Source organism: Podarcis muralis, chromosome 15 (genome assembly GCF_964188315.1).
Source record: "Podarcis muralis chromosome 15, rPodMur119.hap1.1, whole genome shotgun sequence".
NCBI lineage: Eukaryota > Metazoa > Chordata > Lepidosauria > Squamata > Lacertidae > Podarcis > Podarcis muralis.
This window is the reverse complement of record NC_135669.1, coordinates 6,494,632-6,522,109: the sequence shown is the minus strand read 5'-3', so window position 1 is coordinate 6,522,109 and position 27,478 is coordinate 6,494,632.

The following is a 27,478-nucleotide window of genomic DNA, read 5'->3' as shown; positions in this document are numbered from 1 at the left end:
TACAGTAACCAAAAATATGCTCTTATAAAATATGTCCTTTAGCCTTAGCACAGATGTCCCATTCCAGTAAGCAGCAGATGATTCCTAGGACCTCCAATACTTCAGAAAACTAATACACAATGAGAACCTGGTTAGCAAATGGTGCTCAGAGAAGGTGGGCAGTTGCTAAGTTGCAGGTGTGCACTCCTTTTAATGTTCAGCAGTGGAAATGCACTCTGGAGTAATATTGTGCCTGTCCTAGATAGGATGATGGATTGTTTAACATCCAGGACCTGAGGCAAAATGATACCTACTGGCATTTATTAATCTATGTTGTGGGATATCTGCAATCCCAAAGCAGTGGCCCAAGGGCAAATATAATTGCTCTTGCGTAGCTCAGAAAAGGAACCCCAGTGTACAAATCTGCTCTGCCCCATATCACCACTGACACGAAAGCATTAATTGCTGGTCCCCAGAAATTTCAAGTCCAGTAGATTAAGCTCTGGCTCTTAGATTCCGTGGTCTGTTGTTTCAGGAGTTCAGTTTGTTCCAGTGATTTGATTTCTATTAAATAGCAGGATGGGAGGCTTTCTGCCTGTCCTCTGACAAATAACATGCCCGGTCAAAGTGGAAAGAAACCAGCCCCAGACTAAGAGATTGGGGAGGGTATTGATAAGGTAAGTATGTCTGGCTTTTTAATTTTTATTTTTGCAGGAAAATGAGATCAGGGTGAAGACTGATGTAATGCTGGTAAAGCACTCATGACAGGTTATCAGCTACAGCATGAGCCCAACTTCTCAAGTGACAGATGGCTATAACAGCAGATCAAATGCTGCTTCAGACATCAGTCTTGTGCCCCCTCTTTCAGACTTCAGAGTTTTGCTTTTTACATGGCAGGTGAACTCTCTCCCCCTCATACACATGTCTTTCACCTTTATAGTAGCAGCAGCACCCCACAAACCTTTCATAGCCACAATGACTATGAGGTGGCTATGAAATGGGGATATGGGGTGATAAGTTCTGGGCACCACATTTTATAAAGACAAGAGCTTCTGTAGACCAGATATGGGCAACATTAGGCCTGGAGCTCAAACACTTCCCTCTCAGTCTGGCCCTCAGAACTGTTCCAAAATCACACTCTGTTTCTGGACAACAGGAGTCACCAGCCTTGAAGAAGAAGAAGAGTTTGGATTTGATATCCCACTTTTCACTACCCGAAGGAATCTCAAAGCGGCTCACAATCTCCTTTCCCTTCCTCCCCCACAACAAACGCTCTTTGAGGTGAGTGGGGCTGAGAGACTTCAAAGAAGTGTGACTAGCCCAAGGTCACCCAGCAGCTGCATGTGGAGGAGTGGGGAATCGAACCCAGTTCACCAGATTACGAGTCCATCGCTGTTAACCACTACACCACACTGGCTCTCATCTTGCCCCCATCTTCTACTTGCTTGGCTGGAAAGTACTCTTAATGCCTCTTATTTGACTGAATAGATGAAGGAGAGATGTATTTGTGTTAGAGTTGCCACTTTGGTCAGGCATAATAAGAGACAGGTTGGCGGGGTGGAGGTTGGGCATATACTCTCTCATGACACCAAATCCTGCCCCTTTCTGGAGGGAGGTTCCTCACATTCCACCTCTTGCATCCCTTACCACCCCAGCTCTGCTTTCCCCCTTGATTCACATAGACAAGCAGTGGCCAGGAGCAGAAAGCTGGCTCCAACGGGTGACTTGAGCTGCAGCTGCAGCTCCTCTCTCAGGCCAGCGGAGGAAGAGACTTGAGCATAGAGGAGGTGCTTGTGCCAGACTGGTTTTCTCGTCAACCATACCAAAAGTGATGCAGCCACCATTTTGGGCCAGCCGTCCCCCCTCCCTCTCACGCCTGACAGTGTCAAGAAAGGGAGGGGTTGCTCCTGGGGTTGGGGAGGACAATACAGTAGTGTTGAGGACAGTGACAGGGATTGAGGGGAAGGGAGGCGGGCAGCTGATGCCACCCAATGAACTGGACCCATCCTCTTCCCTGCCTGGGCAAACTCTCTCTCTCTCTCTCTCTCTTGCTCGCTCTCACTCTCCACTTGACCCACCCACTGCCCACACAGTTTTGAGGAGGATGAGCTCTAATAAATGAAAAAGGTGCCCTGTTTGAAGTCCAAACAGGGTAGGGGACACTTTTGTCCAAAAAAGGGACGATTCCATTTTTCTAGGGACGGATGGTGACCCTAATTTGTGTTGAACCTTCAGACTGGAATTTAAGACTACACTGCAAAGGTACTGACCCATCTGCAGTATGCATTTAAAGCAAGACCATACCACAGTCATGCCTTCCCCCAAATCATCCTGGGAAACGTAGTTTGTTAAGGGTGCTATTCCCCCCAGAGAGCTACAATTCCTATAGTGGTTTAAACAATCAATTCCTCTTCCCAGGGAATTCTGGGTATTGTAGCTCTGTGAGGGGAATATTTAGACAGGACAGTTTATAATAGACCAAAAGTGAAAAATCTCAATTCTTTAAAAAGATAACAAGTCACTAAAAAAATTTTGTTAAGAGAAACAACCAGGTCTCTCCTCCTCTAAATGTTATCAAATGGGTTACCGATAATTCCCCCTCCCCCACCAAAAATAAAATAAAATAAAAATTATTCCTAGTCCCTAGGATTTAGAAAGGGTTTTCTTTTCCCCAGCTGGAGCTCAGCTCTGGCACCTCTCAGGTGGGTGACATTGCCATTCTAAGAGAACAAGGGAGAAGTTCATGGCACCTCTTTTTCAAGAAAAATAACACTGATTTGGTATATGTTGAAAGATCATCATCTCTAATATGAAATGGATGTTTGTCTCCTCCCTGCCACCCTGAAATGCAGATCAACTGCCCTGACCCATCATCCTCCTATTCTCTGAGACAATCCAATGTAATTATCTCCCATCTCAGAGAAATCATATAAGAGTTGATCGTCCTTTGGGCTGTAGGAAGTCAATTGCAATGCCCCTAAATTTATCTTATTAACAAAGCTTGTCTCCAAATCAAGTAATTTAAAAGGGGGCGAATCGTTCACCTTGTTTGTCACATGCCATTGCCCTTTATTGCTGTAATCTTTTGTTGTTGCTGCACACTGTGCTTGCTAATTGAATAATAAAATTTGCTTAATTTAAGGTTAACCAATTTGAATTTCTTTAAGTGAACTTCAAGTAGGTGCTAATTTGGACTCACTAAATTGGATTTGACAATTGCATCCATTTACCTTATTATGCCTATTAATTTGTCTGGTGCGAACATTTTCTAGGATGAACGTAACTGCTGAAAGTTTGGAGATAGGTGCCGTTTTAAAAAGGAGGGAATACTGGGTTTTTCTAGCATCCCATTCCCTAATAATGGAACAGTGATATAAAGGATGGCACAAAACATGGGGCATTAATGAAGAAAGATAATCTTTACTGTCCATATGCCTTTCCTAGCCACTGCTGATATTCACATTAAGGGAAGGACCATAGGTCAGTGGTAAAGAACATGATTTGCAGGCAAAGGATCATGGATTCAAAACCACAGGTGGGAAATCTGTGATCCTCCGTATTTTGTTGGACTACACTGAAAGGAGAAATTTAGAAGATAGTGATCATTTAGATGGGTGTGGGGAAAGGCATGAGAGAGGAGGGGCCACCGTAGGGCCAATAAAGGACTGCTGCCCATATGGAGATAGCCAGATGTTGGAAAACTAGTGTTGGGCTGAACATTGATTCTTGGTATAACAGTGTATGGTCAATAGCATTGGCTGAGAAAAGAACATGCCAGTGAAAGTGACAAAAGGCAAAAACAATCCATATTCCTTTTATAACATATGGCAAATGTTTATTGAATACATAAATGGTTCTGTCGGGGAGTCTTGATAACAAATTAGCGTAGTTAATTAAAAAGAGGATTTATTGCAAAAACAAACAGAGTTCATCGGAGCGGTGATCACAGCCGTCCGTCCATAAATCAAAGATGTCCCTTCTAAGGATGGAGGCCAGAAACAGCTGAACTTCCTCTTGTGATGTATTCTGTCTTGAAGACCCCCCATACGCCCCTTCCTCATTCAGCTCCCACCCCTTCCTCATTCTCTCAGAGTGTACTTCCATGATCTTTCCTGCTCTCTGAGCTGCTTTCGTTTCTACACCCTGCATTTTGTCCTTCCCTAGCAGTTGGCACCCTGCCAGCTGGCTCGCCTCCCACCCACCCCACATGAAAACAAAGACCACCACAGCCAATCACAAATGAACAACCACACCCTAGGCCAACTCCAACCTCTCTCACCGCCAAAGAAACTGTTATGTGCTGAGTTGAATAGGATCCAAAATGCAGCAGCCTGATTGGTCCTAGAACAATAGGATTCAGAATGCAGCAGTCTGATTGGTCCACAGGAGCCACCCAATCCAGCTCCAGATGGAAGTGAATCCACAACCTGATTGGCCTACAGGAGAATTCTGGAATTAGCCAATCATGTACAGCCTATTGTGTAAATAATGTATATAAAGCAGATACTTTGGGGAAACTTCCATTCCTCCTCACCACTATGAGCTGAATAAAGAGCATGAAATCCACTCTAGACTCTGAGTATATTTCAGAAAGACAAGTGAACAGCAGAGAACCTGCATGAGCACCGCTGACACAAAACCCCACATACATTAAGCAAAATAGAAACATCGCCACCCGACCCCACCTCCACCATCTCAGCCCCACCCCTCCCTCCCAAATGTCTCAACAAATGAAACTGATTTGTAAAAATGTTACATGGAAAAAATACGAGAGACATTACACATACTTCTGTAAAACAAGAAAATCTTTAATAAACAAGCAAGCAAGCAAGCAAGCAAACTCTGCCAGCAGTTGGCATTCCTAAGGGCAGGGGGGGGGGGTTGGCTCTTGGCTATACTCCTATTGTCTTGCAGTTCACCCCCTCTCTTCCTGGCTACTTCCTTCACTGGGAGCTGGCTGGGCTGGCTCATTCATGACAGGTTCAGACTGTGGCAGGAATCCACCCAGCACTCATGGGAAAATGTGGTATGACCTCTTAGTGTAATCAAATGAAACTTTAACACATGGCATGATAAAAGTCTGCAATTTTATCAGGACAAGTTATTTGTTGTTTACTGTTGCAACAATTGTTTTCTCAAAATTTACCTTCTGTACCATGAAATAATAATTTTTTAAAAGTATTAAAAATAAATAAATAAAGGGCAGGTGGGGCTATGGGAGTGGCGAATGGATATGCAAAGATTGGGAATACATAAACTGTACATTAAAAGTCCTTTTTAGTCAAAATAGCATATGCAAATGCATTACACCAGGGAGAAATTGCTTTGCAAAAATATATAAATTAGGCAAAAATTGCATACAAAATGTGTATATTAGGGAAAATGTACACTAAAATGCTGATTGTTTCCATGAAGGTTAATCAAAAATACAAACTGATGTAGAAATCTGACAGATTGACTCATCTCTATTCAAGACACAGTAAAAGCATGGGCAAATGAGATAGTTTTGACATACAACTTGTAACATTTGAATTTCTGAAGTGGCCATACATTTTCCTACTCCACTGGAGTTCCAGATTTATGGCATAGCAGATATAAAAGTTAGGCAAATGGACTTCCTAGCTTCTTCTCCAGGTATGAAGGAACCCTTCCGTTCAAAACCAGTGAGCTCCATTTCATCACATCCCTATAAAAGGTCCCCAGCTTTTATCAAATTGTGTCTTTCTCCTCAGCTCTTCATCGGCAACTACAGCATGTGATATGAAAGAATCTTCTACCTTTGGCTACTAATTAGAGCTGACAGATGTTCCTTTTGCCCACAAATTGTCAAATTACTCACACTCAACCACCATGGTTCAAGAGGTCGATCTTTAGAGTTCAAAAGCTCCTGAGCCTCCTTCCCTTACAATTGATCAAGTCTTACTAGAAGTAGTAATTGAAATTCTGTGAGATGACAGAAATATGAGACAAGGTATTAGGAGGATACACATGCTATACAGAGAATCCCGTTTTAAAATGGATTATCAGTAAATTGAGTAAGAATGCCTAATGAGCTGCAGTCTATATTGCTACATCATAATTGAAATTCATGTTTTCCTTTTGCTTGATACCTGGGCTGCGCTAAGTGACCCAAGCCGTGTAATCCTGAACTTGCCAGTTGGATTTTACACATTTGTACAACAAAAGCAGACAAGATGCGGCTATTGAAGGGAAATGGAAGGCAGCCTCCGTTCGCTACAAAAAAAGAACATGGCATCTTGCTAAATGCAGTATAACAATGTCATGGAAAAACTTTATTTATATTATTGAGTCATGGCGTAACTGTCTATGAGGAAGTCTGAAGGGAAAATTTTTGGAGCATGCTGTTGAAGAATATTAATAGCTGTCTACCTTACTTCCTTAGGGACGCGGGTGGCGCTGTGGGTTAAACCACAGATCCTAGGACTTGCCGATCAGAAGGTCGGCGGTTCGAATCCCCGCGACAGGGTGAGCTCCCGGTGCTCGCTCCCTGCTCCTGCCAACCTAGCAGTTCGAAAGCATGTCAAAGTGCAAGTAGATCAATAGGTACCGCTCCGGTGGGAAGGTAAACAATGTTTCCGTGCGCTGCTCTGGTTCTCCAGAAGTGGCTTAGTCATGCTGGCCACATGACCCGGAAGCTGTACGCCAGCTCCCTCGGCCAGTAAAGCGAGATGAGCGCCGCAACCCCAGAGTCGGCCACGACTGGCCCTAATGGTCAGGGGTCCCTTTACCTTTTTACCTTACTTCCTTACCTCAGAGGTTGCAAAGATGGTGCCCATGGGGGCACATGTACCCACAACAGCTTTTCCTGATGCCCACAGGATTCCCTCCCGCTGCTGAAATGAGGCTTGAAAGAAGCATTCTGTTCTAGTCAACAGAATAGCTGGCAACGTGTCCTTAGTTGCAATGTGTGTATTGGTAGTCACAACAGGCTCTCCAGTTTGCAAATGGTGCCAATGAACCCCCAAAGGAAGGTTACCTCTATCTAATCTATCTAAACCCAGAACCCATGTCCTGCTCTGGCCCATGGTGGGCCCTCAACTAGCCTACCCACCCCCAGCTCTTTTCCTGGCCATATTATTTCCCTTCTTAGCCATCAAAGGCTGATTTCTTTCTCCATGAGCAAATAGAGTGCTTGCTTTTGTGCTTCTTTTTGACACAGTACAATACAGAAATATTCTTTTTGGCCTCTAGCTGTTAAACTAAATGTTCTTCCCAGTCCCTAAGCCTCACTCTTCATCCCCATCCCTGAATTTCACTATTTCTTGCACCCTCCAGCCCACAGCTTTAAACTTTCTGTCTCTTTCTCTCTTGAGTTCATCTGCGTCTTTCTACATTAAGGGTGTGAGATTGTGTCTACTTTAGGTTCCAGCCCTACCAACTAGTAATGTGATTCTTGACCCAAAAGAGCTTTCCCTGTAGAGAGTGGAATGTGTGAATGACTGTAGAAACCAGCCTACTATACAAAGGCTTCAGACACTTTTGCTTCTGGCACCACATTCTACTGATATGTGGCCATTGACAGACTTGAGTACTATGGTGCCCTGTGTGAGCCCAAAATCTGGTGCCTCCTGCCCCAGTCAGACCTGAAGGGCTGAAGGAGTGTCTCCACTCCTATCGTTCAGCCCAGACCCTGAGGTCCCAACTCCAAGGGCCTTTTGGCCATTCCCTCATTGAGAGAAATGATTGTTATAGGTAACAAGGCAGAGGGCCTTTTCGGCAGTGGCACCTGCCATTATGGAATGCCTTCACATCAGATGTCAAGGAGATAAGTAACTATCCAACTTTTAGAAGACATCTGGATGTAGCGCTGTATAGGGAAATTTTTGAATGTTTGATGTTTTACTGTGCTTAATGGCTGGGGCAATCCAGTCAGACGGGTGGCATAGAAATAAATAAATAAATAAATAAATAATAAAAAATAACTAAATAAAATGATGATGATGATCAAGATAGGCACTCAACCTTCTAAAGAATATGTTTGAATTACAGCTATTCTTTCATAACTGCAATAATACCCTTTGTGCCATTAGTGTCAGAATCCTATACCCACTAAGGTTCTGAAGAGTGAATAGGCATTTCCTAGCAAGTCTTAGGACCCTTAATAAACTACATTGCCCAAGATTCTCTGGCGGAAAGCATAACCATTCAAAGTGGTCTGATACTACATCAAATGTATAGTGCAAGTGGTGCCTTGCTGGGAAGTAAGCCATATTAAACACAGTGGGGCTTATTTTGAGTAAATATGCCCAGAGTTGGATTGCACATATTCAAAATATTTTTTAAAAAATTCAAAAATATAAATACTGTGGTTAGTTTAATCACATGGCACATCAGTAGATTGTATTTGCAGGCCTTTTCACACTACAGTTACATGTGAAATGAGAAAAAAATCACCCAACCCCAACCTCTGTGCATACCTCTGAACTTTGAAATTGAATCATACCCAAAATCTGAATACAATACTTTGATGCATTTTCTGTTTTCTACTTGCCCTATTTCTTAACCCCACCATATTTAATTGGTATCATTAAGGGGGGGACCCTATATAGCCAACATAGTGTCCTGCTGATATTGTTGGACTTTGGCTTCCATCATGCCCATCCAGCATGGCCAAGGGTCAGGGATCATGAGAGTTGGAGTCCAGTAACATCTGGTGGTCCCATGGACTGCAAGAAGATCAAACCTGTCCATTCTGAAGGAAATCAGCCCTGAGTGCTCACTGGAAGGACTGAAGCTGAGACTCCAATACTTTGGCCACCTCATGAGAAGAGAAGACTCCCTGGAAAAGACCCTGATATTGGGAAAGATGGAGGGCACAAGGAGAAGGGGACGACAGAGGATGAGATGGTTGGATAGTGTTCTTGAAGCTACCAGCATGAGTTTGACCAAACTGCGGGAGGCAGTGGAAGACAGGATTGCCTGGTGTGCTCTGGTCCATGGGGTCACAAAGAGTCAGACACGACTAAATGACTAAACAACAACAACAACATCTGGTGGTATCCCTATCACAGATTTGCTGTTGAATCCCTCTATGTGTCTCAGATTCCCCCTCCCCACAGCGGGTGCTTCATTCTTTAAAACTAGGGAACCTAAAATTAAATAGCAGAAAGGAGTCTATCCTTAATGCACCTCCTGACACAGAAAAAATTCCTTACTGTCCCTGGTATTTCTTATCCTGAGTAAGGGTAAGTGTGAAAAACTGTGCTCTTTTTCTTCTTTAAAGGTCATGGCTCTGCAATTAATTTATGGCACCTGATGTTTCATCAGCACCTTCTTGGATCATATCGTGGGTATCAATTGGCAAAGTCAATCCCAGGTCCAAGTTGGCATTTATACCTCTGCCATTCATCACAATTCAAGTGTTCATTTGAATTGCAAAGTCACGTCAAAAAGCATGCAGGCAGCCATGGGTTCTGCCTCTTTCTGTTTCATATATTGAACTTTCTTCGTATGTGAAGATAAATAGTTGCAGCGTTCCCTGATATTTTATGTGCAGACATTTTAATCTGGGGGACTCTGGAGAATTACTTCAGGAAGCCTTATCAAACTTCTCTCTGATATGTAATTCACTTCCAGAGAAGTTGATTCATTTCAGAGGAGACGGTTACTGCTTAGGTGAGAGGCAATTGTGTGCATATCATGATGCTCTTTGATTTGAGCGTTAGCGACATGTTGCAAGTTTTTTAAACTTCACAATATGGCTAATCCTCAGGATTTGTGACATAATTCATCAAGATTTTGAAAGCCACAGCCACATGTTTAAAATAATGACTGGGCCTGGGCCTCTGTTGGAGCCCGCTGTGGCTGCGGATACACCCTGGAAGCATGTCCACAGGGTTGCAGAGGCCTCGCAGAGGAGGCACAGGCCCTGGCCCAGTTGGCACCATGGCGCTGGAGCACCAAAGGTAAGGCGGCGGCTGGCACACTGCAGGAGTAGCAGTGGGGGGCAGAGACTGGGCACCCATAACAAACATTTTGTGAGTGCCCAGGCACTCATGGCCATCTGGTGTTGGTGCCCCTTGTTCCTCTTCCTATTTGCTCCTGTCCCAGTGTGGCAATTATGAGAATTGTGCTAGCATTACTGAGCATGGTTTGAAACTAGCTACAGTGGTACCTTGGTTCTCAAATGCCTTGGTACTCAAACAATTTGGAACCCAAACACTGCAAACCCAGAAGTAAGGTTTGCAAACTTTTTCTGGAAGCCGAATGTGCTCCATTTTGAGTGTTACACTTCCGATATGAGTGCCACACTTCCATTTTGAGTGTTACACTGAGGTCTGTCTGTTTTTGCTATTTATTTTGCACTTTTGTGGCTTTTGTTTGTTTGTTTTTGTGACTGTGTGGAACCCAGTTCAGCTACTGATTGATGGATTGTATGACTGTAGTATATTGTTTATTGCTTTCATTTTATGGATCAATGGTCTCGTTAGATAGTAAAATCCATGCTAAATTGCTGTTTTAGGGGTTGTTTTTAAAAGTCTGGAATGGATTAATCTGTTTTGCATTACTTTCTATGGGAAAGCGCGCCTTGGTTTTGGAATGCTTTGGTTTTGGAATGGACTTCCGGAATGGATTAAGTCTGAGAACCAAGGTACCACTGTATTCCATTCCCGTCCTATCTTTCTGGCAGGATGTGTTTTTGAAATTGCCGATAACCGTAATTTGTTTCTAATCCTCAATGTAGCCCACAATTACTGTGTTTAAATTTCATATATTGTTTTGCTGCCTTTTTCAAAAAAATAAAATTGCTGAAATAATAATAATAATAATAATAATAATAATAATAATAATAATAATAAATAACACTGCTGAACAAAGCCATCAACCTGACCCTACTCCTTCCATTTTCTCTCTCTTAGGAAAACAGCTGGTTGCTGCTTTCATCTGTCAATTGTGAACTAACAATATTTAACTGAGCTGAAATTTTTCAGAAGACAATTTTCTGGGAATTTATCCCCTGGCCAAACATTGAAGAATTCTCCCTTTTGGAATTTGGCAAAATGCTTTCCCCAAATTTTATTGCTGGCAAATAGGGTGTTTTGAGAGACCATTTTCACATGGCCTTATCTGGATCACAGTTTGAGCTGATCATTTGGAGGAGCTTTCCTAATGGTAAAAAATTAAAAACTTTATTTTGAAGAAGTTTAAAGAGATTGATGTCTCCCCGCAGTGCTGTAAGCCAGGGATGATTTTATGACAACGCTGCACTTTCCCCCCATTTAAATTTGAATAGATAAATCATTTAATCTTAATGATCATAATGACCTGGTTGAAATATTTAATGCATCATTAGCCTTGCTAGCATTTGACGTAATAAATCGAATCACTCTATTTAAACAGCACATATTGGAGCTTACGGGTTTGCTTGGTGTTTGTTTGTTTTTTTACTTTTTGTTTTTGTTTGTTTGTAAATACACAAGATGACTGTTTGAGATGGTTCCTGTGATTCTATTAGTGGAAATTGTTATAAGATATGAACCTCCGCTTTTTGTCTGAGAGAAAGAGTTTTCCAGCGAAATCACAGAGATTAGGCAATTAATTTAGAAACTCCAATGCACACACAAAAATACACTTGGACCTCCTAAGTTTGAAGTTATTATACTAGCTTGTTTGAGCTTGCTTACGCACTGATTGCATCCATGGCAATTGCATCTGTTTCAATTGTCTTGCAGTCTTCAGCATAATTATCTCAATTGGCAGGGACAGGAAATAGATTGGTGCCTTTGGAGTTTAATTATTGTTTGGAGAGTCTAAAGGTGGTAGCTGACATTGCATGCTGAGAGAAGGGTTACATCCTAGTTCTACTCAGAGTAGACCTATCAAAGTTAATTTGCGTGACTAATTTAGGCTCAGCAATTTTCTACTCAGAGTAGAACTTACCTGGATGCAACACAACGGAGATCATTCACACAGTTTGGAACAGAGAATCTCATAGTGCAAGAGAATTAGTATGCATACTTCTGTGTGAAGCAGGCCTTAGTTTTTGTTATGTATTGAAGTTCTCACCCTGGCCACCAGAGTATCATGTATTGACCGCTCCCCGCTTAAAACCGGGGGGGCGCCCTTTGCGTGGACGCATGCAGCCCCTAGATCTGGAGCAGCTCCAACAGCATAGGCTTGGCCTTGCCTTCCCTCAGGTGGGATACCTGGAGGTCTCCGCCTACCTCAGTCAGTTGTCTAATCCCACCTGGGGGAAGCGTTGCCAAGGAGACCAGGCCAGGTAGGGGAGGGATTACCTGCCCACACAATAGAGGGAGGATCTTACCTGGGAATCCTCACTTGGCTCCAGAGCTTCTCCCACCCTACCCACCCTCAGTTAATGTCTTACTTTGCAGGTTAACTTTTCTTCACAGGTTTTGCAGGTTAACTTTTCTTCACAGGTATGCGGGCGCTGCTACGTTAAGGTCGCTGTTAAAGGGCCGGAAAGGAATTTCCCTGCATTGGCAGGTTTCGCCTTTCCCGTAGCAAAACGTCACAACTTTGGCGGTATCAGGCCTTGGGTGGAATCCTTTAGTCCATCTTCCTCTTTGCGGCGGCGATACCAGGGTTCCCCGTTAAAGGGGTTTCTGAAGGGAGGCTTTGGCCGTACGCTGAAAGGTCATCATTGCTCTCCCCTGCGGCGGCGGCGTAACGGGGGCGGCTATCTCTGCTTCAACATATGTTCTCCAGAGCCGGCCCATCCCCCCCCCACACACACTGGATAACCCTGATGCTCCCTAGGTCCCCGGCTGGGGACCGGGGAGGGAGAACGCCCAATGCCTGAGCCAAGGTCTACCCAGATTTGAAATTTAATAAAGTTGTGGCCAATTTAATCTCATAGCACGTTGTCTTGAGTCGTTATTCCACATGACGGGGGGACCGTGCAGGATCTGGGGACTCCGCCTGTCCACGCAAATAGTTTTCACTCAGGTCCACGTCAGTTACTTTAGGCGGGAAACCCTGGGTTGTTGTTGCTACAATGTTTATAGCCGGCTGCCTATAAAAGCAGGCCGGCTGAGCTGTTTGCTGTTCAGTTCTGTTCCAGCTTACAAATAAAGAGCTGCTTTGGAGAAATCACTGCGTTGTCTGCTATGTCTACCCACTATTTAACAGTTTTCTCCCCAGCATGGCAATTTAAGGCTCGGGGGTGAACCTAAGGAGCAGAATCCCAATTTATGCTTACACTGATACAGACCCTTCCATGTCAGAATAGCCAGTGCTTTTATAAAAGAAAAATAGTACTGATACTCACCATGAAGTTGCTACGGTAAGTGCCACACTTCTTACATTTGGGGGGGGGGGGGAGGTGCCAGTTCTGGATACTGTTGAGTATCCCCAGGAAAAAACCCAAACACTGAATATAGCTCTAACATTTTTTTTCACCATTAGAGTGACGGCCTTGGTCCAGTATACCTGAAGGAGCGTCTCCACCTCCATCGTTCTGCCCGGACACTGAGGTCCAGATCCAAGGGCCTTCTGGTGGTTCCCTCGCTGCGATAAGCCAAGTTACAGGGAAACAGCAGCCTTCTTGGTAGTAGCACCCACCCTGTGGAACGCCCTCCCACCAGATGTCAAAGAGAAAATAACTAACAAACTTTTAGAAGACATCTAAAGGCAGCCCTGTTTAGGGAAGCTTTTAATGTTTAATAGGTTGTTGTATTTTAGTGTTTTGTTGGAAGCCGCCTAGAGTGGCTGGGGAAACCCAGCCAGATGGGCGGGGTATAAATAATAAATTATTATTATTATTATTATTATTATTATTATTATTATTATTATTATTATTTTATTTTCATTCATCTGGAATTTGTAGATCTGTGCTAAATAAAACAAAAACAAACCCAAAATATTTGACCAACATTTTGGAAATGGATTAACCTACTGCAGCCTCTTATTTTAAAAAGTGTCAGTAGAGCCCTCAGGAAAGCAAGAAACTGAGTGGAAATGTAACTTTTGTCCACAGAAAGGAGCAGAATCTGCCTTACATGTCCCAGTCCTAAAACACTTTGCAATATACCTTGTTCGTTTCAGTGGAATTATCTTCTGTCGAAGTGCCACTGCAAATGCAGCCTTACATTGGGAACTGCAACGAATACACCACAACTGCAATTTAACATAGGAAGCTAGAATCCATCTACATTGGTACCTCTGGTTATGAACTTAATTCGTTCTGTAGGTCCATTCTTAAGCTGAAACCATTCTTATCCTGAGGTGCGCTAATGGGGCCCTGTGCGGGGTGGGGGGGTGGGGCGCGTGTCTGGGGGGCAGCCATGATGGTACCTTCCTCCCCGATGGTGTCGGTGTTGGGATTTTAGTTCCCACCAGCTGCGAGCAAGCAGCTACATTGTTGACATCATGCGATGTCTCTGAGCGTGAGACAGGAAGTCTGAGCCAGTTCTCAGTGTTCTCAGTGCAACCGGGTGGAGTTACTGGGTGTTGTCTTCCGCTTCTGTGTAGAAGCAGAGTCGAGTCGTTGACTCTTGTCCTGTACTGCTCAGGCGAGCAGACATGGTACAGTCTTAATAAAGTAGCAGTAGACTACGGACTGTTCTCTTTCTTCTGATGAGATGCCAGAAGATTGCTAGCATGCTCCTCTCAGAAGGGAGGGGTCGCTTATTCACCGGTCTCTCTGGACTGAATGTGGATTCCAGCCAGAGAGTGACCTCCGGAGAAACACCCTGGAGTGCCTGGGATGCTGGCAACACCCCCCCCCCCGGGTGGGGGTTTTTCCAACAGTCGGGGGCAGTGCGCTCCCCCCGCCCCACCCATTCCTCCGCCAGTGATTCCCGCTGTGCACTCGCCTCCAGCGCATGATTTCCATTCGCATCCTGGAGCAAAGTTTGCAACCAGGATCAGCTACTTCCAGGTTAGCGGAGCTCGTAACCTGAAGCATTCGTAACCAGAGGTACCACTGTAGTTCAGCAGGGAAAGAGTAACAGGGATCCCCAATGCAAACAGATTGTTCTCCAAATCACATAACTGCCCCTTGTATCTGCATCTTCGCAAAACAAGCCAACCATGTTATAAAGGTAAAGGTACCCCTGCCCGTACGGGCCAGTCTTGCCAGACTCTGGGGTTGTGCGCCCATCTCACTCAAGTGGCCGGGGGCCAGCGCTGTCCAGAGACACTTCCGGGTCACGTGGCCAGCGTGACGAAGCTGCATCTGGCGAGCCAGCGCAGCACACGGAACGCCGTTTACCTTCCCGCTAGTAAGCGGTCCCTATTTATCTACTTGCACCCGGGGGTGCTTTTGAACTGCTAGGTTGGCAGGCGCTGGGACCGAGCAATGGGAACGCACCCCGCCGCAGGGATTCGAACCGCCGACCTTTCGATCGGCAAGTCCTAGGCGCTTAGGCTTTAACCCACAGTTCCTCCATTTGCTCTGCCACCAGACGATGTCACTTTGCCTCGGCAAAAGTTATAGGTGACTTGCAAACAGCTGAGTTTCTCTATTGTCTCTTTGAGCTCTTCTGCTATTGCCTGAATTCACCAGTTCCTTGGGCCTCCTAGCGCTGGTTTAACATTTGATTAGGAGGCAAAGAATTCATAACAGTGGATCTCTTTTGGGAACTTACCATTTTATGGAAATACTGTAAATCCTTTCAAACCGCACTGGGTTTTTTTAATTAATAATTTGTATTAAGTTTTCCATTTTAACAATCCAATCCAATCACATTGCATATTCCAAATTATACAAATACATCTCATATAGTCCAAATATTCTGCCAAATTATAAATTTTTGTTGGGGCTTCCCATGCTTCAAGTTCAGTGGGGTTCTAATCATCTTATGTTTCTACTGCCTTGAGTTTCCAATAGTTCCTTCTTTAAATCTTCCTGTTGTTATCCTTCCTTCAAACCGCACTGGTTTTGAAGGGGGGAGGCACATTTAACCACAGAAGATGTGGATACATGACATATTTTTAACACTTTCCAAAGGGTTGAGTACCTCATGTGAAAGTGTGTATGTGGGTAGGAAGAAAGAGGAATAATGAAAATATTGTGTTTGATCTGTAAGAAGGTGAGTTTAGAGTTGGAAAGATTTCTTTTCTAATTTGATACACTCATATCAATAATAATGATAATAATAATACCTATATGAAGTAACTCAGCCTATTTATTAGTATCATTCATTATAATTATGTCGCTTTATATAAAACCCAATAAAATGTTATTGAAAACAATAATGATAATAATATCGATCTGTAGCATACACCATTTTCAGTGATACATTGATCAAAATATTTGTGTTGGCTTTTCTAAAATGGCTTTTATACTGAGTAGCCCAAAGTCAGCTGAACACTTTGTAAATATAATCCCATTTGTATGAGCTCTGCTGAAAAGGAGTGCAGTTAAATGAACTGAAGAGTAAATGTACATTGTGCTATACAAGGAATACAGTTATGATCAAACATAAAGGTCTCTCTGTTATTTTAAACAAATGCAGCATGGCTTTTCATTGCCCCTAGAGCATCATGACTTTAATCTGTAGTCTTCCTCCTCCTCCACCACCACCACCATCACCTCAATATAGCAAATCAGATAGTTCCCATCCATAGATACTTTCTATCAGGATTGAATTGGCCTTGTAACAGCAAAGGAAGTGATTAACTTGGCTATGAGGAATGCACAAGTACCCATTTGTGTATTAATTGAGGCTGCCCTTACATCATCCCTGTTGAAACACTACCATTATGGTCACAAACAGAGTCATTTCACATTGAAAATGTTGCCATAGTAATGCTGAACATTCTGCACTCTCATCAGGAAAATAATCAGAGAATGTCAAAGTTCGCACTTCCCCATGCACAATATTTAGGCACACTGTTCTATACTATTAGCTGATCCTTTCAAAGCACATTTCTTTTAATTTCTTTTTAACATGGACCTTTTTAAATAAAAAAACCACACACGAACACCTGAGAATCTAGACAAAAATAATATAAGTTTCATCCACTTATAATACCATATTGCCCCACCCACACTTGAGTGGGGGGTGTATTTTACACACCCCAACTCCCCCACATTCCACTCCTCTTGACATGTCTGTGACTGCAATCACTTACCATTTAGGGGGTAGTGTGGGTTCTACTGGTTGCTTTGGAGCCATATAGGAATCTCTCCCCCAGCCCCCCCTTTTTAATTTTTTTATTTTATTCCATTTGTGAAATTGCTTGCCATAAAATATCTCAAAGTGATTTCACAGTAAAAACATCAACAAGAAAAATAACTAAAACCAAGTCCATGTACCGTATAGAAAGCATTCAACAGCAACTCCATATATTTAATTTTTTTTAAAAAAACAATGTTGTATGTAAAAGCAACTTCAAATTCAGTGCAGTTGCGTGCTGAGGTCCCCCAAAACACCCCTTTCCCAATAACTCACACTTCACACATAATTTTTGTTTAAGGTTTTTGGCATAATTTTGGCCACAACTTTATTATCATACATAAATTGTGAGTGGTTGCTTAGGCATTGGTTAAGACTATCTGTCCCCCCGCCTTGGGGACAGAACTGACTTCCGGATTCCAGCGGAAGCCAGTGTGGAGGAACAAGTTCCGGGATAACTGGAGCTGCGACACAGACCCTCAGCTTCTCCCCACATGCTCCTAGGGGTCTTACGCGGCCCAAACCCGATTCCAGGGGTTTGGACGAAAGGATGGTAAGCCCCTGAATTCCTTTAACGGAATTCCCGTGCAGCAGCATCACCTGAGGGGCAGGCACAGCCAATCCATACCCCTCCACCAACCAATTTAAACCAATGCCTAACCGCCAACCTTACAAGTTGTGACGATTTGCTACGCGGTAGGCAAAAACCAAATGGCACACACTAATCAGCCAAATGGCAAAATTCCTACCGGGCCCCCGCATCAATGCGAACGACCCCATGACAGGCAATAGCAAGGTCAAAGCGAAGCCCAAACAAGGGAGGGCGGGCGGGTGATCCGATGCCCACAGCAAAAGAGAAAGCAACTCTCTGTGGGCCTTGCTTAAGTATCCTCTGATCTCCACCCCCAAATTGGCAACATGCAATTTGCCCCAGCAACACCAACCAATTCATGGACAGATTCCCTCCCAAGATTCTGCCCGGCAACTAAAGGGTGCTTTGTCCGGCCCCAGCCGCAACACGTGCTCTCCCTCAGTGAGAACACGCTATACAGGCTGGGACAAATAATTCCAGGTGTGGGCACAGAAAAAGAAACTACAAAATAATTTCTGGCCTCTCAACCTGTGAATTTACTCGTTCTGCTTTGATCTTTACAAGATTCAAATCCTAAGGTCTAGCAATCTTACTCTTGCAATCTTACAAACAGAGGGAAGTTTGAAGGCTAATTTTCTCTTTGTTTTACTTTCCATGTATATTTTAGGGTCCAGAGCTTTTATCCCATGAATTTGATCAGCAGTAAATTAACATAAAGATGGCTTTTGTATAGCTTTTCGCAAAGGAACAATAACCAAGAGGGGTCCTAAGCGGAGATGGGTATTATATTCCTCCTCCTTCCCAGAACTACAACAGAGCTGCAAACGGAGAGGCTGGTTCTGAATATAAATCACCTCATGTTCCTGTATTATTTAATGCCCCTGTTTTAACACACACTTTATGGATTAGAATGGCTGGTGGCTGGACATCAAATCTTCCAGGAAATGTTACACAGCTTCTGAATCCCACAGCCTAAATACTTGGCGCATGTAAAAATTGTGAAGTCAGATCAAAATTTGAAAAATAAAAGACGCCATGCAAGTTGTATTATCTGAAGCATGTGGAGGATCTTAGGAAAGGTAGTAAAACCAGGGAAGGGTAATAAATTCAATTCTGTTTGCCTTGAAAGGTGAACATACCCAATTCCCACTTTCCAAAACAATATGCAAACCAGAAACACAACCATTCTTCAGAATTAGCACTTCTCCAGATTGTACAGTGCAGCTCTCCAACCAAATAATGTATACAAAATTGCATGTATTTGTATGTGTGTATATAGTAAGATGTGCATAAAAATACACATATTAGTAAAAATAACACAAAAATGAGAGCCAGTGTGGTGTAGTGGTTAAGAGCGGTAGACTCCTAATCTGGTGAACCGGGTTCGCGTCTCCGCTCCTCCACATGCAGCTGCTGGGTGACCTTGGGCCAGTCACACTTCTCTGAAGTCTCTCAGCCCCACTCACCTCACAGAGTGTTTGTTGTGGGGGAGGAAGGGAAAGGAGAATGTTAGCTGCTTTGAGACTCCTTAAAGGGAGTGAAAGGGGGGATATCAAATCCAAACTCTTCTTCTTCTTCTTCTATTAGGGAAAATTGCTTTGCAAAAAAAGTGGATAAGCAACAGTGAACAAAAAAATCTGCTTATTAGGAAACATTTGCACCTCACATGATGGCTGGGTTGCCTTTCTGAACAACCATGTACCAGAATGTCCCATGGGAACTACGCTATCCGAGGATGTAAGCATTGCTTCCATGGGACATCCTGGCATATAGTTGCATCATAGGAAACTATGGATTATATCCAAAGCTACTTGTACTCGGGGCAGGCCCATTCGACTTAATGGATCTGAGTTGAACTTGGTTGGACAGAACCCTATGCACAGCTGTTGCTTGCAGTGCTGACTTGAAAAAGAAAGTGGAAAAGGAAATGTTTTCTTTAAAAAAAAAATCTTATAAAAGTGTAATTAAAGTGGGGGGGGGGACACAATCTGAACTTTCACCCCACCACCTTACTCACACATTCATTCAGGAATGGCTACCCTTCAAAACCATCAACATTTCTTGACCTTGACCTTTGCAAGACTAGCTGGTGCCATCACATTCCTGACTTGGCCTACAGAGTCACTGGGTTGCATCAAACATCAATCATACTCAGAGTAGACCCACTGAAATCAATTGATATGTCTACATTATGAATAAAATACAGTTGGATGTGACTCATTATTTTGTATTTCATTACCTGCAATAGCACCTCCAGGTATACTTTAATAGGTTTCCTAGTTGCATCACTTTGATTGAGTTGCCCAGGTTAAGATATGCAGGGAATGAAACCATTGACTCTAATTCCATTTCTCTTTTAGAAGGAAAAAAAAAGAGAGAGATAAACTTTGCCAAGCCAATTATACAAAGGCAATAAGGAAACAAACATTTTTGTCTTCATAATTAATACAAAAACCCGTCTTCAAAATTTCTGTCCTTGAGCAGATTTTTGTGTGTGACTTTAATCAAATGCCATTTAAACTTGAATCCCTTTCCTCAAATCTCTAGTGAATTTATATTAATTTTCAATTAAACTTCAAGTAAACCAATTAGCATTTTCATTTTTAAAGAGCAACAAAAGCAGAATCTTTAATGAACCTCCTCAGTTGGTCACACAGGAATAAACTGACTCGGGCGCCTGTTCTTGTTGCTTTCCAAACAACTCATTCCCCAACCCTCAAATATATAATCTTTATCTTCCTTCCCTGTTTCTCTACTACTAAAATTTCATGCAGCATGTGAAATCTAATCAGTCTTCATTTTATTTCCAGACCTTCCCATACCCATTCACAGAAGGAATACTCTTGTGGTGAAGCATTAAAGTCCTTGAAGGCCTGCACACCTGATAATGCCTCAAAGTTGCTCCAGAATTACTTAGGTAACCTAAACACTGATCACAGGGTTGGATCCCAGCACTGGATTTTCAAGTCCATCTCTTCTTGTTGCTGTTTTGAATTGTCTGGGGGAGACGCTAAAATCTGGCAGAATCCTTGAAGCTACTGAAGGTGTCCAGAATGGAACAGAAAACCCCAACTCCTTTCTAAATCTTCACAGCTCCTGTTCCAGACTTTAGCCCACTCTTTTATAGCCCTAAACAGAGGCTCAAAGTGCCTATTCTGGATGCAATGCAGCTCCTTTTGAGAAATGAAAGGTAAATATACAGTAACAAAAAAAAGTATCTGGTATGTTCTCTCATTTCCTGATAGAAGTAGAAGTTGCTGAATAACAAGCTGTGCATTGTACAGTGCTTTTGGTTAAGACAGAAACAGTCTCCTACCTGGGGAGTTTGTCATGGCCAAATATAGGAACTCTGAAAAATTAGCCTAGGAGATTCTTCCTTCCTGCAGCTGGAGGGAATGACCACCACTGTTCCAAAGAATGCAAACAAAACAAAGCCAGCAGGGGTGGGGATCCTCAGATCCAGGAACCAAATGACTCTCTCTCCAGGTCTGGCTGGAATGTGTGCTTGTACTCTTGTGCTTCTTTCTTGTTTGGATGGAGGATTGAGAGGTGTGGAAATTAGCCTATTGTGAAAAGGTAAAATTTACACTTGTCCACCAACTTTTTCCTCTGGTCCTGCCCACCACTGACATGAGGTCCTTGGAAGTCTGAACAAAAAGAAGCGTAATCCCGTGGACTGGAAAAGTCCCCCCATCCCTTCTTTACAGTGAAGACACAACAGTATCAGAGTACTAGGAACAAGACATATCACAAGAACTTGGTGCTTGGAGTCCAAAAATATGAGTCTCAAGAGCTTCTTAATGCTTACCTCAAATAATCCTCCCAGATTCTTCCGCAGTTCAGATTTTCATTCAAACTGGATAAGAGCTGCACCATGTTCTGCTCCCCAGCAAGACAGCTTTCCACCCATAATCCTCCCAAGTTCTCTTTCTGCTTCCCACATACCTGATGGATACCTTTGCTCTGGTGGTAAGAAGAAAGATGGAAGAAGGAAATAAACACCATAATATAAAATAAGAGTCCTGTTCAGTCAGACCTATTCTCAAAGTGGCCAAACAGATGCATAGGGAAGCATGAAATGTGAGTTAAACCAGTGTTTCCCAACCGGTGTTCCGCGGCACACTACTGTGCCGTCAGACATTGGCTGGTGTGCCGTGGGAGGGAGGCGGGCGAGTCGGGCGGTGAGAGGCGGCGGCGGCGAGGATCCGCGTCGAGCCGGGGGCGGCTCCGCGGTGGTGGTGCCGAGCGGCGGGGCAGCGCGTGCAAAAGGGAGGAGCGCGAGACAGTGGAGGAGGAGGAGGCCGGCATGTCCGGGCAGCAGCAGCAACAACAGCAGCAGCAACTCCCGGCGACGGCTCCTCAAGCCCCGCCGCCGCCCCCTCCTCCGCCCGCTATCGCCGCCACCACCACAACAGCCGCCGCCGCCGCCTCAGTTGCCGCCGTCCCTCAGTCCCTCGCTCTGCTGCCTCCTCCCACCCCCAAAGCTTGGAGGTTCCCCGGCAAGGGGGAGGGAAAAAACTTTCACTTTCGTGCGTCCCTCCCGGCGTGACGCTGCGCGCTGACGTCACGGGGCGGGGCCGTGAGATTTTTTTTCAGTAAACAGGTGTGCCGTTGCCCAAAAAAGTTTGGGAAACACTGGGTTAAACCACAGAGCCTAGGGCTTGCCAATCAGAAGGTTGGTGGTTCGAATCCCCGCGATGGGGTGAGCTCCCATTGTTCGGTCCCAGCTCCTGCCAACCTAGCAGTTCGAAAGCACATCAAAGTGCAAGTAGATCAATAGGTACCGCTCTGACGGGAAGGTAAATAGCGTTTCTGTGCGCTGCTCTGGTTCGCCAGAAGCGGCTTGGTCATGCTAGCCACATGACCCAGAAGCTGTACGCCGGCTCCCTCGGCCAATAAAGCGAGATGAGTGCCGCAACCCCAGAGTCAGTCATGACTGGACCTAATGGTCAGGGGTCCCTTTACCCTTTACCTTACCCTTGCCCCAAGCGCTTCTCAGCGACTGGCATTCAGAGGCTTACTGTATCTGAACCTGGAGGCAATATATAGCCATCATGACTAGTAGTTATTGCTAGACTTAACATTCACGGCTGCTGAAGCATTGACAGACATGCAGATGGGTGGGAGGGAAGGGGGAAGGTGTTCAGGTGGTCTTGGGTGAATGGGGTATGAGAGCTGAAGGGAGATACAGTCGTACCTTGGAAGTCAAACGGAATCCCTTCTGGATGTCGGTTCGACTTCCAAAACGTTCGGAAACAAAAGTGCGGCTTCTGATTGCAGGAAGCTCCTGCAGCCAATCAGAAGCTGCGGAAGCCCCTTCGGATGTTCATCTTCCAAAAATAGTTCTCAAACTGGAACACTCATTTCCGGGTTTGTGGTGTCCGGAAGCCAAAATGTTTGGGAACCAAGTTGTTCAAAAACCAAAGTACGACTGTACATAGATCATGTGCCTGATCAGGGCCATGGTTTTAGATTAACCCAATATATTCCCCAGATTTGATGGGGAGGGGGGAGCAATCCAATTTGAGCATAGCGGAGCAAGCAGCATGGATCAGCCTTTGCTTTCATGCTCTGCTTGTCAGTTTCCAGATGTATTTGTTTGACCGTTGCTGGGGAAGAAATGCTGGATTCACTGGACCTTTCTCTGATCTAGCAAATAACTCTTTGTAGTTGAAAGCCCTTCAAGGCTAGGACTCCAAGGAGGCAGGAACAGGCAGGAACTCACTCTGCCCTGTATCATTACAATTGCAACTCACAGGGGAGGGGGAAGCCAGGCAAATCTTAATCTTCAGATTCATAACTGACAGGAATCTCAGAGGCAGAAACAATGGCATTGTACTTCTTAAGTAAATATTTGAGGAGCTTGCAGATTAGCATGCAGCCTCCAACTCTTGCTACCGAGAACCACAAGAACAGAAACAAAATCAAACCACTGAACCAAAATCAAGTTGAAACTTTTTACTTGTACTGTGTATCAAATGAATTTCACTCTGCAAGACAGATAGGTTGGTTGGAAGATTCTGAATGGGAGACATATGAAAAATCACCTGACAAAAAGTTCAAATAGACTCTACACTATATTTGTTGATGAGGCTGAGAGAAAGGCACCCTTCTACTAAGGAAGTGGGTCCCCCCCCACCCCCACCCATAGTGAGAAAACAGAAAAAAAGCAAAACTCAAGAAAGGAGTTGCAATTAGATTTTGAGCTACCTGAGACTCTAACATTCATAGCCTTTTGTTGCAAAGACAAAAAATGAATTGCTGATGAGCTGACAGTTATATTTTTCCAAGGGTCATTAATGACACATTATTTTGCCCAGCTTCTATGCTCCAGTGCCCTCATCCAGATGACACATGCATGGGCCCAACATCAATTAGCGAGATCCTCCATGCAGATCACACATGGCTGGTAAGATGAATTAGGATCAAATAGGATAGTGGGGACTTTTTGACTATTCCAACACAAGGTGGACACCTGTTCATTGCCTCAAGGGAAGAAATACATCATCAAAAAAGAGGGCTTGCACAATATTTGCATATGCTAATTTATATAAAAATCTGGAAACAGTACTATAATTTGAATAGAAACTGGGTGATCTGTGTGCTTGCTCAGTCTGCTGTCCAAATGCTAAAGGTTTATGGTCAACTTCCAGACCCATTTTCTCTTATTAAGGTTATATAGACTCATAGGATCATAGATTTGTAAGGTACCCACAAGGGTCATCTACTCCAACCCCCTGCTATGTAGGAATTTCAGCTAAAGCATCCATGGCAGATGGCCATCCAACTTCTGCTTAAAAAGCTCCAGTGAAGGAGAGTCCACCCACTTCTGAGTGTCAGGGACTGGGCAGATGAGGAGGAATGGTGGAGACCGCCTCCTCATCCTGACCCTTCGAAGGAGGAGGAAGAGGAAGACAGTATAGATTTACAACAGTGGTTTGTGGGAGTGGCTGCCAGTTCGGAGGCAGATGAGGGGAAAAGTTGGGAGATCATGGGAGAGCCGGAACAGCAGCTGGCTGACACGTTGTCTTAGAAAGCATTCCAGACCCGCCATCTTCCAGAACCCAGCGAGCCTTAAAAGTAGGAGAGCAAAGAGCTCAAAGACAGAGGGCAAGTAGCAGCACCCATAGGAGAGATGATGAGAATGAGGAAGTGGGAGAGATGGGGTGGAGATTCACCAAGAGGCTGGGTTCTACAGTATAGCCTCTTTCTGTAAAGTTTGAAATAAAAAAGCACTGCAAGAAACTTTTCCTTGTCTTTATACTCTCCTGGGAGCTGCTGACAGCATCCTGACACCGAGGAAGGCCGTTTGATGGTATAACAGCTCTTACCATCAGAAAATTCTTCCTAGTGTTTAGTCGGAATCTCCTTTCTTGCAATTTGAATCCAATGATTTGGACCCTACCTCCTGGAGCAGGAAAGAACAAGCTTGCTCCAGCATGTGACAGCCCTTTAGATATTTGAAGATGGCTATTGTATCTCCTCTCAATCTCCTCTTCCCAGGCTAAACATACCCAACTCCCACAACCATTCCTCATAAGGCTTAGTTTCCAGATCCTTTATCATCTTGGCACTTCTTCAGTACACGTTCCAGCTTCTCAATATCCTTCTTAATTTGTGTCACCCAGAACTGGACACAGGACTCCATATGGGGTCTCACCAAGGCCAAATAGAGTGGTGCTATTTACTTCCCTTGATGTGGACACGATACCTCTGTTGATGCAACCTAGAACAGCATTAGCTTTCTTTGCTTCTGCATCACACTGTTAACTCATGTTAAGCTTGAGGTCTACTAAGACCCATTGAACCTTTTCACATGTATTACTGGCAAGCCAAGTGTTCCCCATCTTATGTTTGTGCAGCTGGTTCTTCCTACTAAGTGTAAGAACCTTGTGTATTGAATTCTGATTCTGTCTTCTGCGGCATTAGCTTCCTCTACTGTTCTCAAGGCTTGCAGCAAACACATTATTGCCAACCACTGTAAGGTGCAAGTCCTGGTCATGAGCTCCTGGTCACTGTTGTAATATGAGTGCTCAGCAGCTGCGAAATAGCAGCTCATTGTTTACATCACATGAATTGTCTGATGTTTCTGAGCGTGAGACCGGATGTTCAACACTCTTCTCAGGGATGTGTTCTCAGTGTAACTTGAGACCTTCCTGTTGTTCTTGCAAAGGAGGAGTTACTGAGATGTTCGGAGCTTTCTGAGAGAGCAGACATGCTTTGTGCAAGCTCTTATGCAGTGTACAGTCCAGGAATAAAGTAGAATGTAATAGATTACTTTTCAGACTGTTTTCTTTCTCCTGCTGGCATGCAAGGGGGAAGGGAGTGTGCATCTCTCAAGAGGGAGGTGTCGCTCATTGAAGATCTCCCTGATCTGACCAAAGACCAGCCAGGGAAGATCCCCGGCAACAGGCCCCAGTGCCTGGGAAGAGGAGTCAGCCTTTTCTGAGGGGGCCGGTTTCCAACAGTCACGAGCTCTCAGATACTGCAAGCAGCTACATAGAACTGTTGCTGACTGTTATAATTAAACTGGACTTTATACCTTATGGTATAAAAGTGTATGGAACCTGGGAATCACAAAAAGACAACACATAATACAAGGGTTGCTAAAGGCTTTAAAGGTCCAGAACATTTTAATACTGTGTGGTGGGACTGGTGTCAGTTATAGCAGTACAACTAATCTGCAGGATTCTTTGGTGCTGCCAATATGGGCCTCTTAATGTTTCAACTAACAGATGTGTTGTCACATCTTCTGATTTTGCTGACAAATTAAGAGAATGGATGTGCTGCCCCCCCCCCGTCATTTCTGGATTTCTGGTATTTTTATGTTTGATGTTTTGTCTGTTTTTATGTTTGATATACAAGGGAACTTTTTTTTTTTTTTTTTAAAAAAAAGCAAAATTCAGAGAAACATGGATTTCAAAGGATGGATATGTTTTGGTTTCCATACTATTTTGAGAAATGCAAGTTGGGTATTAAAATGCAAACCAAACTGAATTTCTCCTCCAGAATCCCTTGAATAAACTCACTACATATCTCATGCACATTCCCGACTCTCTAAATCAATCCAATTTAGATAATTGAGTGAGCAGATCAGTCAAAACAACCAAGTAACAAACAATTGTAATTACACAAAAATCAACTAACCAACTAATTGAAGCGAACAATCTATCAGCAAGATTTATAGATTTGAGCGTTACACTGCACGTAACAACTGCAGATGGCTTTTCTGGCCAACACCAGCATTGCTTGCTGTGAATAATGACATGAAAATGAACCTCCAAATGTGCATTTATTTCAAGATTTATTTTTAATGCACTGAAAAAGATAAATCCACATTCAAGTGGAAATATAACGATCCATAGATTTGGTTGTGCAATGCACGACATGGACAGTCCTCAAAAATGGCCCTGAACATTTCAGCTTTCATATAGGGCTGTAAATTTTCAATTTTAATAGGTTCTTGTAGTACAGCATGTTGTCACACATATAGTTCTCATGATTATTATGAAAATATTAAAGCCAGTGCTGTTGTGTAGCATTCAACTTGGCCTCTGGTTGTTGTTGTTGATGATGATGCAGAGGAAGGGCTGTAGCTCAGTGGTACAGCAGCTGCCTTGCAGGAGGAAGGTCCCAGGGATTTCAACCCCCACCTTCACAAGGTAGAGGACTGGGAGATAACCCTGTCTGGAATCCTGCAGAGTGGCTGCCAGTCAGTGTAGAAATTACTAAGCTATATGGACCAGTGGTCTGACTCAGTATAAGGGAGCTCCCTCATGCATGTTCCTATGCATTATTACTA